We start from the raw sequence: 13,482 nt of genomic DNA on the forward strand, positions 1-13,482 counted from the left end.
CTCAGCGGAGGCTGCACGCCGGCGCTGACAGGATCCTGACATTATAACTGACCATTAAGTTTTTGGGTTTTTTTTTTCTCTGCTGAGAAATATGGATCCCATACAATCTCTTGCTGAGCAAACGAAAAATCTGAGTCAGATGTTTCAGGGTATATCTCTGGTGCAGCAAGCTCTGGCTCGTTCTCAGCAGCAGGTTTCTGAGACAGTGCGGGGGGGCTTTAGCTGCTGGGTCTCTGGGGGCTGGGGCGAGTGATGTTGTTTTGGTGTCCCCAGAACCACCTTTTAAACTGCCTGATTTTTTTTCTGTGAACAAAAAGGAGTTCAGGGTCTTCATGGAGGGGTGCAAACTCTTCTTTACTTTGAGGCCACGTTCCTCTGGGGATGAAAGTCAGAAGGTAGGGGTCATTATGTCTCTGTTAAGAGGGTCCCCACAAGCTTGGGCTTTCTCCCTTCCTCCCACTGCCCCTGAGAGAGTGTCTGTGAATGCGTTTTTTGAGGCCCTCGGGCACATATATGATGAGCCGGACCGAGTGCGATTGGCAGAGGACATGGTGATGAGTGTCTGTCAGGGGAAACACTCGGCTCAGTGGTTTTGCACAGAAATCCGCCGCTGGGCCGCAGAGGTCTCTTGGGACGATGACGCACTGTGAGGACTCTTTCACAGAGGCTTGTCCGAGCGGTTACAGGATGCCTTGGCATTACATCCCCCACCTAACTCTCTCGAGGACGCCATGACCCAGGCCATCCAGATGGACCGCAGGCTGCGGGCCAGGGGGGTGATGCAGGCGGAGACTCCATTGTTCCCTAGTGGAAAAGAGACTGTTTCTGTACCCATGGACGTAGGGGCTCTCTCCCTGAAGGAAAAGGAGACAACGCCGGAGAGAAAAGCAGTTATGCTTCTACTGTGGTAAAACGGGACATTGGAAAAGGGAGTAACCTGTATGTCCATCCATAACCCGGTCGAAGGGAAACGACTAGGTCTGGGTAGTCAGCGGGGAGACTACTCAGACCCTCAGGTACCCTTTTCCTCATTTTCTAAGGTGTTGCTTCATGTGGAACTGTTAGTGGATGATTGTTGTTTTCCCTCTACAGCTTTCGTGGACTGCGGATCATCCATCAATCTCATTGACTCCCAATTGGTCACACGCTGTAAGATAGGGACAGTTAGACTTAAGGTTCCGATTGAAGTGGTGGCCATTGACTCCTCCCCCCTCACTAAAGAGGGAATTCTCTTTATGTCTGGCATGTTTTCACTCAAAGTGGGCGCTACCCATGTGGAAAAATTAAGTTGTTAGATTCTGGACAATCTACCAGCAGGATTGGTGTTGGGCATGCCCTGGTTACAACGCCATAACCCAGTCATTAACTGGAAAACGGTGGAGATTGTTCAGTGGGGGTTTAATGATTCGATGTTATGTGATAAGTCTGCACTATTGGTTGAACCTGTTAAATCTGTATCTGTGTCATCTGTTGAGCTGGAAGGTATTCCGGAGTACCTGAAAGAATTCGAAGATGTGTTCTCTAAAAGCGAGGCCGAGACGTTGCCGCCACATAGACCATTTGACTGCGCTATCGAGTTAGTCCCGGGGGCTAAATTGCCTAAAGCCCATCTGTTTAATTTATCTGGCCCTGAGCGCTTGGCCATGAAAGATTACATTGCTGAGAGTCTTCACAAAGGACACATACGTCCCTCAGTCTCACCTGTGGCGGCAGGGTTTTTTTTTGTTAAGAAAAAAGATGGTGGTTTACGTCCGCTGCCTCGATTTTCGTGAGCTGAACAAGATTACTGTACGAAATACGCACCCCCTTCCGTTGATTCCCGATTTGTGTAACCAACTTTCAGGGGCAAAATGGTTCTCCAAACTGGATCTTCGGGGGGCATATAATTTGATAAGGGTCCGGGAGGGGGATGAATGGAAAACCGCATTCCTCACGACCGAGGGACTGTTTGAAAATTTAGTCATGCCGTTTGGTCTTACCAATGCCCCAGCCATATTTCAGAATTTCATCAACGTGGTATTCTCGGATCTCATTGGTCGTTTTGTTGTCATTTACTTAGACGATATTCTGATATACTCACACGACAGTCAATCTCATCTGAATCATGTACGAACCGTTCTCCAAAGACTGAGGAAAAATCGTCTGTCTGCCAAATTGGAGAAATGTGTGTTTTTTGTTCAAGAATTGTCTTTTTTGGGATTAATTGTGTCCTGTGAGGGTTTTCGCATGGACCCCAAGAAGTTGCAGGCCATTGCGGATTGGGTGCAACCCCGAGACCTTAAGGGTCTTCAGCGCTTCTTGGGGTTCGCCAATTATTACCGCAAATTTATTCGGGGGTTTTCACAGGTGGTCAAACCACTCACAGATCTTACTTGTAAAGGTGCGGATGTGAGAAACTGGTCCTTGCTCGCAAAAGAGGCCTTTGCGACCCTGAAAAGAAGCTTTATGTCTGCTCCTGTGTTAGTACAGCCAGATCCATCCAAACCATTCGTCGTGGAAGTGGATGCCTCTGAGGTGGGGGTGGGGGCGGGTTTGTCCCAAGGGCCTGCCACTCTAACCAACCTCAGGCCATGTGCTTTCTTTTCCAAGAAGTTCCCTGCTGCGGAAAGAAATTACGACGTAGGCAATAGAGAGCTTCTTGCAGTCAAATTGGCGTTTGAAGAATGGAGGCACTTTTTGGAGGGGGCCAGTCACCCGGTTACGGTGATCACGGATCACAAAAATTTGTCATACATTGAGTCTGCTAAAAGACTAACGCCCAGACAGGCCCGTTGGTCACTTTTTTTTTCCCGTTTTAAGTTTGCGATTACATTTCGTCCAGGGTCTAAGAATGTCAAGGCTGACGCCTTATCACGCAGTTTTCAGCCGGTGTCGCCCCCTGAGCCACCGTCCTCCATTCTTCACCCTGGGGTTGTGATAGCAGAGGTCTCATCTGAATTGGAACGGGAGATTCAGGGGGCCCAGTCTCGGGCCCCGGCGGCCAAGCCGGAGGGGAAGTTGTTTGTCCCAGAGCAACTTCGCCTGAAACTCTTGCAGGAGTTCCATGAATCCAAGCTGAGTGCTCACTCTTGTATTTCAGCCACACGTCTGGCAGTGGATAGGATCTTTTGGTGGCCTACCCTTGGTTCGGACATAAAAAAATTCATTGCTGGTTGTGGGGTCTGCGCTCGTTCTAAAAGCTCTCATAGCCGGCCGGCAGGGGAGCTGATCCCCTTGGCAGTGCCCAAAAGACCATGGACTCACTTATCCATGGATTTTGTTACTAATATCCCTCCATCTAAGGGTAATACAGTGGTATGAGTAGTGGTGGACAGGTTTTCTAAGCAGGCTCATTTTGTACCCCTGTCCGCACTACCGTCAGCTGAGACGTTGTCCAGGTTGTTTGTGCAGCATGTGATCCGGTTGCATAGGGTACCCCTGAATGTGGTGTCTGATCGTGGTGTGCAGTTTGTGGCTAAGTTTTGGCGTGCTTTCTGCAAAAAATTAGGGATGTCTCTGTCCTTTTTGTCTGCATACCATCCTGAGAGCAATGGTCGGACGGAGCGCACTAACCAGTCCCTGGAACAGATCCTCAGGTGTCTAACCTCTGCTAGACAGAATGACTGGTGCGATGCACTGCCGTTGGCTGAATTTGCCTTTAATAGTCGGGTGAGTCAATCCACAGGTATGACTCCTTTTTTGATTACTTATGGGTTCAGTCCTCATTTTGGTGAGTTTTCTTGTCTGGACTCGGGGTGTCCCGGGGCTGAGGGCTCTGTTCAGCGATTAAAGAATACGTGGGCAGAAGTTCAGCGGAGTATATCTAGGTCTCAGGGCAGGTATAAGTTTTTCGCGGACCGGAAACGAACACTAGGGCCCACGTTTCAGGTTGGAGACAAGGTTTGGCTCTCCACTCGAAACATTAAGTTGAAGGTTCCTTCAGCCAAGTTGGGGCCCAAATTCATTGGCCCATACAAGATTGTGGAAAAAATCAATCCAGTGGCGTATAGGCTGTGCTTTCCACCCTCTTTCAAGATCCTTAACGTCTTCCACAAATCTCTACTGAAACCTTTTGAAGCAGTCCGGGGAGACTCCGAGTCTTCTGCTTCTCCTGTTTTGGTCGAGAGGCAGGTGGAGTACGAGGTTGGTCATATCGTAGATTCCAGGTTGGTACGGCGGTCTGTACAGTACCTGGTTCATTGGAAGGGGTATTGACCGGAAGACAGGTCCTGGGTACCGGCCCGGTTGATGCATGCTGATCACCTGGTGCGGTCTTTCCATGCTAAGTACCCGGGCAAGCCTGGGGGTCCAGAGGCCCCCCGTTGAGAGGGGGGTACTGTCATGATCTCAGTGCAGGTTTGACTCGCACACCTGGGGTTAATGTCTGGAACCAGTGCTGATGACTGGCATTTCTGGGGTTAAAGGTTGTGATCCCGGTGCAGGCTTTCCTGCACACCTGGGGCTATGATTGTGGCCTCTCCCTGGTTCTGGGAGTGGCTTCTTATAGCCTCAGGATGCTACCATCCCTGTCAGTTATACTCTTGCCCTTGGCATTGTGTGGTGACCCCTGAGTGTGTTTTTGTTGTGTTCTGGTTGCTTGATAATCTGTGTATGACTCAGCCTGTTCTCTGGATATTGCTTTGGATTCTGCTTGGTACCTTCTATGTCTGTTTGGTTTTGACTGCTGCTTGGCCCTGACTATCCGCTCTGTCTCATCCTTGGTACGTTACAGCTATCTCTGTGTATGAACCCCGTTTTGCCTGACTCTGAGTAATTCTGTATAGTGTCTTTCCATCTCACTAAGCAGGATGCTAAGCCTCGCCCCCTTGCAGTCACATGACAGTAGGTCCCGTGTCTGCTTGCTAAACTTCAGCATCCACAGGTCCTGTGCATCGGTACTTTCTGGCTGTACCTGACCCCGGTACCCCTACAGTGAGGGTGAGTCCCTGCCCAGCGGAGGCTGCACGCCGGCGCTGACAGGATCCTGACAGGACCATCATTGATTTTTCAACAGGACAATGACCCCAAACAGAACTCTAGGCTGTGTAAGGGCTATTTGACCAAAAAGGAGAGTGATGGGGTGCTACGCCAGATGACCTGGCCTCCACAGTCACCAGACCTGAACCCAATCGAGATGGTTTGGGGTGAGCTGGACTGCAGAGTGAAGGCAAAAGGGCCAACAAGTGGTAAGCATATCTGGGAACTCCTTCAAGACTGTTGGAAGACGATTTCCGGTGACTACCTCTTGAAGCTCATCAAGAGAATGCCAAGAGTGTGCAAAGCAGTAATCAAAGCAAAAGGTGGCTACTTTGAAGAACCTAGAATATAAGACATTTTCAGTTGTGTCACACTTTTTTGTTAATTATATAATTCCACATGTGTTAATTCATAGTTATGATGCCTTCAGAGTGAATCTACAATTTTCATAGTCATGAAAATAAAGAAAACTCTTTGAAGGAGAAGGTGTGTCCAACCTTTTTGAGACCTAAAATCTTTCTCCTTCAAAGGAAGAAAGTGTCCAAGTCCACCGGGGGGGGGGGGGGGGGGGGGGCAATTTACATGAAAAACTCCTGGCAAGGGAAAGTAAGTGGATTTTTTCACTGGAAGCTTGAGTACCGTGCGGTTTGAATAGCCGCATGGACTTGATAACGCAATATTAAACATAAATGGTGATACTACAATAATGGATTCACAGTAACAGTAATAGATCCAGTATCAAATAATTTCAATATTAACTATTCTTGTGCTGTGGAATATCTGAATGTTTCATACAAATTTCTGTATCTTATAGGTATTGATTGATTTTATTTGTTTTTAATATTGATTTTAATCATTTGTTTTTTTCATGTTGTTGAAGTCCTTGGGGATGGAACAATACCGCAAAGGGTTACTGCTGGTTATAGGGTTAATTTGGCTGAAATAAATACACTTGGAATCTCATATGCACACCAGCTAGTTTCTAGAAAGGGTGACTCACAGAAATTCAGTGGTGTTCTCCCAGGCTTCATACTATATATGCGGTTTTGATTCATTCCTCACTTGGACCTGGAGGAAGACACACATAGTGTCAAAACATGTCATCCAAAAGGGATTGACTATATGTAAAATTGTTTCTAAAGAAACATGGAACCTTTTTAATGGAAAAATAAAAGTTATATTTTACTCTACCATTGGACTGATCACTGGAGAAACAATACTATTTCCTATATATATATATCTCTCTGAATGAAATATTCCAGTGGCAATTTTTTTTTCATTGCATAGTGGAATGTGTTCAGAATAACAAAACATAACAAATATCAATGTAAATCAAAATTAATATCCCATACTCAAAATCAAAGTGGAAAATCAAATTACAGGCTGATCCAACTTCAGTGGAAATGCCTCATGACAAGGAAAAGATGCTCAGTAGTGTGTGTGGCCTCCACGTGCCTGTATAATAATAATCTTTATTTATATAGCGCCAACATATTCCACAGCGCTTTACTGTTTAAAAACACAAGTGTTAGCGTGGCTTGTCAGGAGCCGGAATCTCCAGGAGTGGATCTTCTGGGCCGTAGCACTGATGAGCCCCGGGCGAGCTGCGAGGTGGAACCAACCCCTATACAGGGACCGTTAGGAGCAGGCCCAGGGGTTCGAGTACCACGGTAGCCGGAACCGAGAGGGGCGTCTCAGGATGGACTGAAGTAGGAGTGTAGGACTGAAGCGGGATGGAACAGGAACATCGGAGGCAGGACTGGAGTAGGACGGAAGGACTGGAGCAGGAAGGAACAGGAACACCGGAGGCAGGACTGGAGTAGGACGGTAGAACTGGAGCAGGAAGGAACAGGAACACCGGAGGCAGGACTGGAGTAGGACGGTAGAACTGGAGCAGGATGGAACAGGAACACCGGAGGCAGGACTAGAGTAGGACGGAAGGACTGGAGCAGGATGGAACAGGAACACCAGAGGCAGGACTGGAGTGCATCAGTGAACACGGATGGCAGGACTGATAAGCTGCTGCAGGGAGCAGACAAAAACGAGACTGCAGGACTGCAGGGAGCACACGATGAAGTGAGGCCCAGAGTGCTAGGAAACACAACGATCAGGCGCCTCCCTCAGGGGAAAGCGGCCTGATATGCCCCTGTCTGGTCTGCCATTGGTCAGGGGGGTGCTTCCGGGTCAGGGCATAGTTGAAGCACAAGAGGCAGGAGGGAGGCGCTGCCGCGGCCTATGGCGCATGCGCATTGCATGCAGAGACGCCGCCGGCTGCAAGCCTGTCAGAGGTGACCTCCGTGGATGTCAGGCGGCGGGGGGCTGCGGCGTGGGAGCGGTGGCTGGGTGACTATGCAGAGACGGCGTGACAACAAGTCATAAGTTACAACGCTAACTATACACTAATTAAAGCAAAATAACACGACCCTGCTCGTCAGAGCTTACAATCTACAATGAGGTGGGGGAGATACAAGGAACAGGTGTGTATTTACCATGGTGTATTTACAATGATGGTCCAGCCATCTTAAGGGAGTAAGGGAGGAATGTAGATAGCCCATTCACTAAGCATGCACACTTACGCATAGAATGACTTTGATTAGTGAACACGATAGGCCACTCTGAACAAATGTGTTTTGAGGGAGCGCCTGAAACTATGCAAATTATGGATAGTCCTAATTTCTTGGGGTAGAGCATTCCAGAGGATTGGCGCAGCACGGGAGAAGTCTTGGAGTCGGGACTGGGAGGTACAGATTAGTGCAGAGGTTAGTCGAAAGTCGTTTGCAGAGTGCAGCGGTCAGTTAGGCCAATAGACAGAAATGAGGGAGGAGATGTAGGGGGGTGCTGCACTGTGGATAGCTTTGTGGGTGAGAACAAGTACTTTGAATTGGATCCTATAATGAATGGGCAGCCAATGTAAGGACTGGCAAAGAGCGGATGTGTGCGAGTACCGATTAGCCAGACAGATGACCCTGGCTGCTGCATTAAGTATGGACTGGAGAAGGGATAGTCGAGTAACGGGGAGGCCAATTAATAGAGCGTTGCAGTAGTCCAGGCGGGAGTGGATCAATGCTACAGTGAGGGTTTTTGTTGTTTCCATGGTGAGAAAAGGGCGGATTCTAGAGATGTTCTTTAGGTGTAAGTGGCAAGAGCGGGCAAGAGATTGTATATGGGATGTGAAGGAGAGATTGGTGTCAAACATAACACCCAGACAGCACGCCTGCTGCCATGGTGTTGTTGTGGTGCCACCCATGGAGAAGGAAATTTCAGATTTAGGGAGGTTAGTAGACGGCGGGAGCAGAAGAAGTTCAGTTTTGTGTAACGTTGAATTCCACCTGGTGGGTAGATCACATATGATGCGATGTTCCAGAAGGCGGAATCGGCGCTGCAGAGCTGCAATGCGTGATCTTGCCATGCTGGAACGCCGCAAGTGAGCGCACTCTATGGGGACCTTGTGCAGCAGTGCATCAAGATCCGGATAGTCCCTCAGAAAGCTCTGCACGACCAAGTTGAGCATATGTGCCAGACATGGGATGTGAGTGAGGTTGCCTAGGCCCAGAGCTGCCACCAGATTTCGGCCATTGTCACACACTACCATGCCTGGCTGGAGATTCGCTGGCACAAACCACACGTCGCTCTCCTGCTTGATGGCATTCCAGAGCTCCTGGGCTGTGTGGCTTCGATTCCCCAAAGAAATTAATTTTAATACGTCCTGTTAACGTTTGGCCACGGCTGTGCTCATATCGGTCGTAACAGGTAAGCGTTCACGGGTCCATGTGGAGGTAGACTGTGACGACTCCTGCAGCGCTGATTCAGAGGAAACGGCGTATGAGGAGGAGTCAATGTGTACAGACTGGATTCCTGCAATCCTTGGAGTTGGCAGAACACGTACAGCGCCACTCTCAAGATCTGTACCCGGCTCCACAACAATTACCCAATGGGCAGTGAGGGAAAGATATCGTCCCTGTCCATGGTTACTGGTCCACGCATCGGTGGTCAGGTGGACCTTGCTACTGATGGCGTTTACTAGCGCATGTTTAATTTTTCCCTCCACATGCTTTTGCAGGGCAGGGACAGCTTGCCTGCTGAAATAAAAGCGGCTGGGCACGTTGTATTGTGGGACTGCCAATGCCATGAAGTTACGGAAGGTGTTAGTCTCCACAGTCTGAATGAGAGCATTTGAAGGGACAGTAGTTTTGCAATGCCTGCATTCAGAGCCTGTGCTCGGCGGTGGTTTGCCAAGCATGGGCGCCTTTTCTCCCATGCCTGTGCTACCGATGGCTGTACACTGGCCTGGGAGTGTGAGGATGACAGGGAACATGGTGCTGTGGGTGGAATGACACTGTGTCTCTGTACAACAATGCCAGAGGTTCTTCCATGGCGATCCTGTGAGGAAGCCGAACCAGCTGTGTGTGAACTGGAGGAAGAGGCTTTAACATGAGCTGAAGAGATGGTAGGTGGCGCTGTAGGTTTGCCTAGGTCTTCAGTGTGTCTTTGTAACTCCACCACGTGCTTGGTCCGCACATGTTTCCACATATTTGTGGTATTGAGGTTGCTGACACTTTTCCCTCTTTTCACTTTCTGATTACACAGCTTGCAATTGACAAAGCAAATGTCATCTGCAACTGTGTCAAAAAAGGACCAGGCACTGCAAGTCTTGGGAGTGCCCGTTTTGGGTTTTGGAAGAAGCATGCTCCAAATGGGTGCCGAAGTGGAGGCTACAGGCAACCGAGTCTGCCCCCTCCCTCTCCCTCCTTTTTTGGCCTTTCGGGGAATCTCTTCCTCAGAGCTGCTCCCACCACCTTCCTGTACCTCACGCCATGATGGGTCAAGGACCTCATCATCTACACTACCCTCTTCAAACGACTGCTTCTCCTGGGTAGTCTCGACAGCACAGTACGCACCAGAAAGTGGCACCTGAGTCTCATCATCAGATGCGTACTGAGGTGTGCTGACCATAGGCACTGGCCCACCCGCCTCTTTAGAGTCAGAGAGCCAAAGCTGTTGCACATCACTGCATACTACCTCTTCTTCAAATTCTCGAATGTTGCTTGGCTGGCCCCCTCTTTACAAGCCAACAGATTCAGAGAACAGAAGTAGAGATGGCTCCTGTCCAGGGCTCTCTGACTGCCTGGGCAATTTGGCAGGAGGTGAAGAGACAGATGGGTGCTCTTCAGTGCTCTGGACCTGCTTCAATTTGTTCGTCCCGCAGCAGTGGGGTATGGCGAGCTCCTAAAAAGCTGCGCATAAAGGACTGATCCCTGGGAAAACTGGGGGATGCTGAGTCACTGGTGCCCGCAGCAGGCACAGAATCCCCACGTCCTCTCCCTGCAGAAACTCCACACCCACAACCACATGCCTTAGTCCCTGCCTTCTTCATCTTGGTAGACTGATAAAGATAGGCAGAAAAGTACTAAGGGCTTAGTGTGCTTATTCCTGAACAGATGCTAACAGGTATAAGAAACACTAATTTATTAAGTGTGGACTAAACTTTAATATGAGCTAATGCGGCCTACACAACTGTAAAGTGGAGTGTTTGGTGAACTTTATAAACTTTTTTTTTCACAAAAAGACTCTGGATGTGCCCAAAGATGTAAAACTGATAGTATCACAAACTTTTTGTAGCTATTACAATGCAGGAAGGTTACCTACAATGCAATAGATGAGGCACTGCTGACACACTCCAGCCACATGAGGTCTGGCATTGTCCTGCATTAGGAGGAACCCAGGGCCAACCGCACCAGCATATGGTCTGACAAGGGGTCTGAGGATCTCATCTCGGTACCTAATGACAATCAGGATACCTCTGGTGAGCACATGGAAGGCTGTGCGGCCCTCCAAAGAAATGCCACCCCACACCATTACTGACCCACTGCCAAACCGGTCATGCTGAAGGATGTTGCAGACAGCAGATCGCTCTCCAGAGCTTCTCCAGACTCTGTCACATGTGCTCATTGTGAACCTACTTTCATCTGTGGAGAGCACAGGGCACCAGTGGCGAATTTACCAATCCTGGAGTTCTGTGGCAAATGCCAAGGGTCCTGCATGGTGTTGGGCTGTGAGCGCAACCCCCATCTGTGGACGACGGGCACTCAAACTATTCTCATGGAGTCAGTTTCTAACCGTTTATGCAGACACATGCACATTTGTGGCCTGCTGAAGGTCATTTTGAAGGGCTCTGGAAGTCCTCTTCCTGTTCCTCCTTGCACAAAGGCAGAGGTAGCGGTCCTGCTGCTGGGTTGTTGCCCTCCTACAGTCCCCTCCACATCTTCTGGTGTACTGGCCTGTCTCCTGGTAGCGCCTCCAGCCTCTGGACACTACGCTGACAGACACAGCAAACCTTCTTGCCACAGCTCGCATTGATGTGCCATCCTGGATGTGCTGCACTACCTGAGCCACTTGTGTGGGTTGTAGAGTCCGTCTCATGCTATCATGAGTGTGAAAGCACAGCCAACATTCCAAAGTGACCAAAACATCAGCCAGAAAGCATTGGTACTGAGATGTGGTCTATGGTCCCCACCTGCAGAACCACTCCTTTATTGAATGTGTCTTGATAATTGCCAATAATTTCCATCTGTTGTCTATTCCATTGGCACAACAGCATGTGAAATTGATGTCAATCAGTGTTGCTTCCTAAGTGGACAGTTTAATTTCACAGAAGTTTGATTTCTTTGGAGTTATATTCTATTGTTTAAGTGTTCCCCCTTTATTTTTTTGAGCAGTGTATATATCTGTCACCATAAAAGGAGAGGGGCCCAGACACTTTTCTTGCACAAGGGCCCCAAGCTGACAGTGTCCGCCCCTGGCTGGAAGCTATTACATTCACCGCTTACAAATCAATCTGCTCTGTATCGTGGGTGTGCGGCATGCATGTGTAAAGTTGGCTTTCATTCAATGTGCTGGCGTGTGATCACACCATACTTACTGTAATGTCCCCTGCACCATCCAAAGACTAGAAGCAAACAGGGTGAGTGTAACTTAATTTTCTCCTTTTAAGTGCTGTTCCAGTAAGCCTACCAGACCTGATTTAAGCATGATTTACCTTCAGATTACCAATGTATTTGCAGGGAAATAGCTATATTAGAGGTGACAGTTCCCTTTAAGTTGCTGCCTTTTGACTGACTGATAAAATATTTATATTATCAAGAAGTTACACAGGAATAGCTTAAAAACTATACCTATATAAAAATTAGATGTGGGCAGCATGGTGGCTCAGTGGATAGCACTCCAGCCTTGCAGCACTGGAGTCCTGGGTTCAAATCCCACCAAGGACAACATCTGTAAGGAGTTTGTATGTTCTCCCCGTGTTTGCGTGGGTTTCCTCCCACACTCCAAAGACATACTGATAGGGAACTTAGATTGTGAGCTCCATTGGGGATAGCGATGATAATGTGTTTAAAGCACTGCAGAATATGTTAGCGCTATATAAAAATAAAAAAGATGTGTGCTGCTGGAGAGAATAGTGCAATAGAGTCTTATCCGGGAAAAAAATTATTGAAATGATAGTATTGTACTCACCAGATTGAGCCACAAAACAGGCTCGTAGAGATATCCGCTGCAGCAGATCCACTGGTCCACTCATGACCTATCGAAGATAACAAAATGGGTAGATTGTGCGTTTAATCTGCGATGACAATGACATTGTGGTGTTCCTGATGAAGAAGTCGTGTACTTTGAAACGCGTTGAATAAATCCACAATTGAATGGCTGCATGTTTTGGACCTTGAATCATTCAGCAGAGCAGATTAATCCACAATCTACCCATTTTTTATATATATAAAATTAGCTAACAAGGTGTTTTTCGCATAGAGCTTTAATAAGCTGAACTTAATTGGGTTGCAAAACAACTGGAATCCATATTTGTAAAATGTACCTCGATGATATCTTCATATTCAGCCTTTTAAAGAGTAAAATACATATTGCAATTAAAATAGTAAATAAAACCGAGCCATGGTCTCTAGGGCAGTGTTTGTTGTACAATAATGATATTTTGAATTGCCATCAATAGTCACTTTTTACTGGGCATATATGAAACATTTGGCAACTGCTCAATTTATAATGTGTTTGAAGAAGGCACATAATGGCAATTATTAGGAAGTCACACTTTCTTTTCAGAGGTCAAAGTGAAAAGAATACACAGACTCCTATTATGTACACATTATAGAGTCCCTCTGTCAGGGACCTAGCTGATAATCATGAAAGATAGATTAGGGCCACTTCAGAGGTCTTTGAATTGAGTTTAGGAAGGTGCATAGTAGTTTACTACAATGGACTTTTCATTTCAGGTTCCAGCTGGTGGAAGATTCATTAACGGCTCAAAAGATTTCAAACATTAAGAAAAGAAAATGGAACACTGGTCAAGATTAATAGTTGTGTCTGCAGTATCACCAGGTTTCCTGGACATCTTTGCAATTGTATTGCACACATGCACTGAACGCACAATGAATTTCTCTGTTCTGCATTTTATATACCTACTGTATGTATTCAAGGTCTGAAGCACAATGGCCATATGAGATGTACAGATAGGGAACA

Source organism: Dendrobates tinctorius, unplaced genomic scaffold (genome assembly GCF_039654945.1).
Source record: "Dendrobates tinctorius isolate UK_male_01 unplaced genomic scaffold, ASM3965494v1 ptg000040l, whole genome shotgun sequence".
Lineage (NCBI taxonomy): Eukaryota > Metazoa > Chordata > Amphibia > Anura > Dendrobatidae > Dendrobates > Dendrobates tinctorius.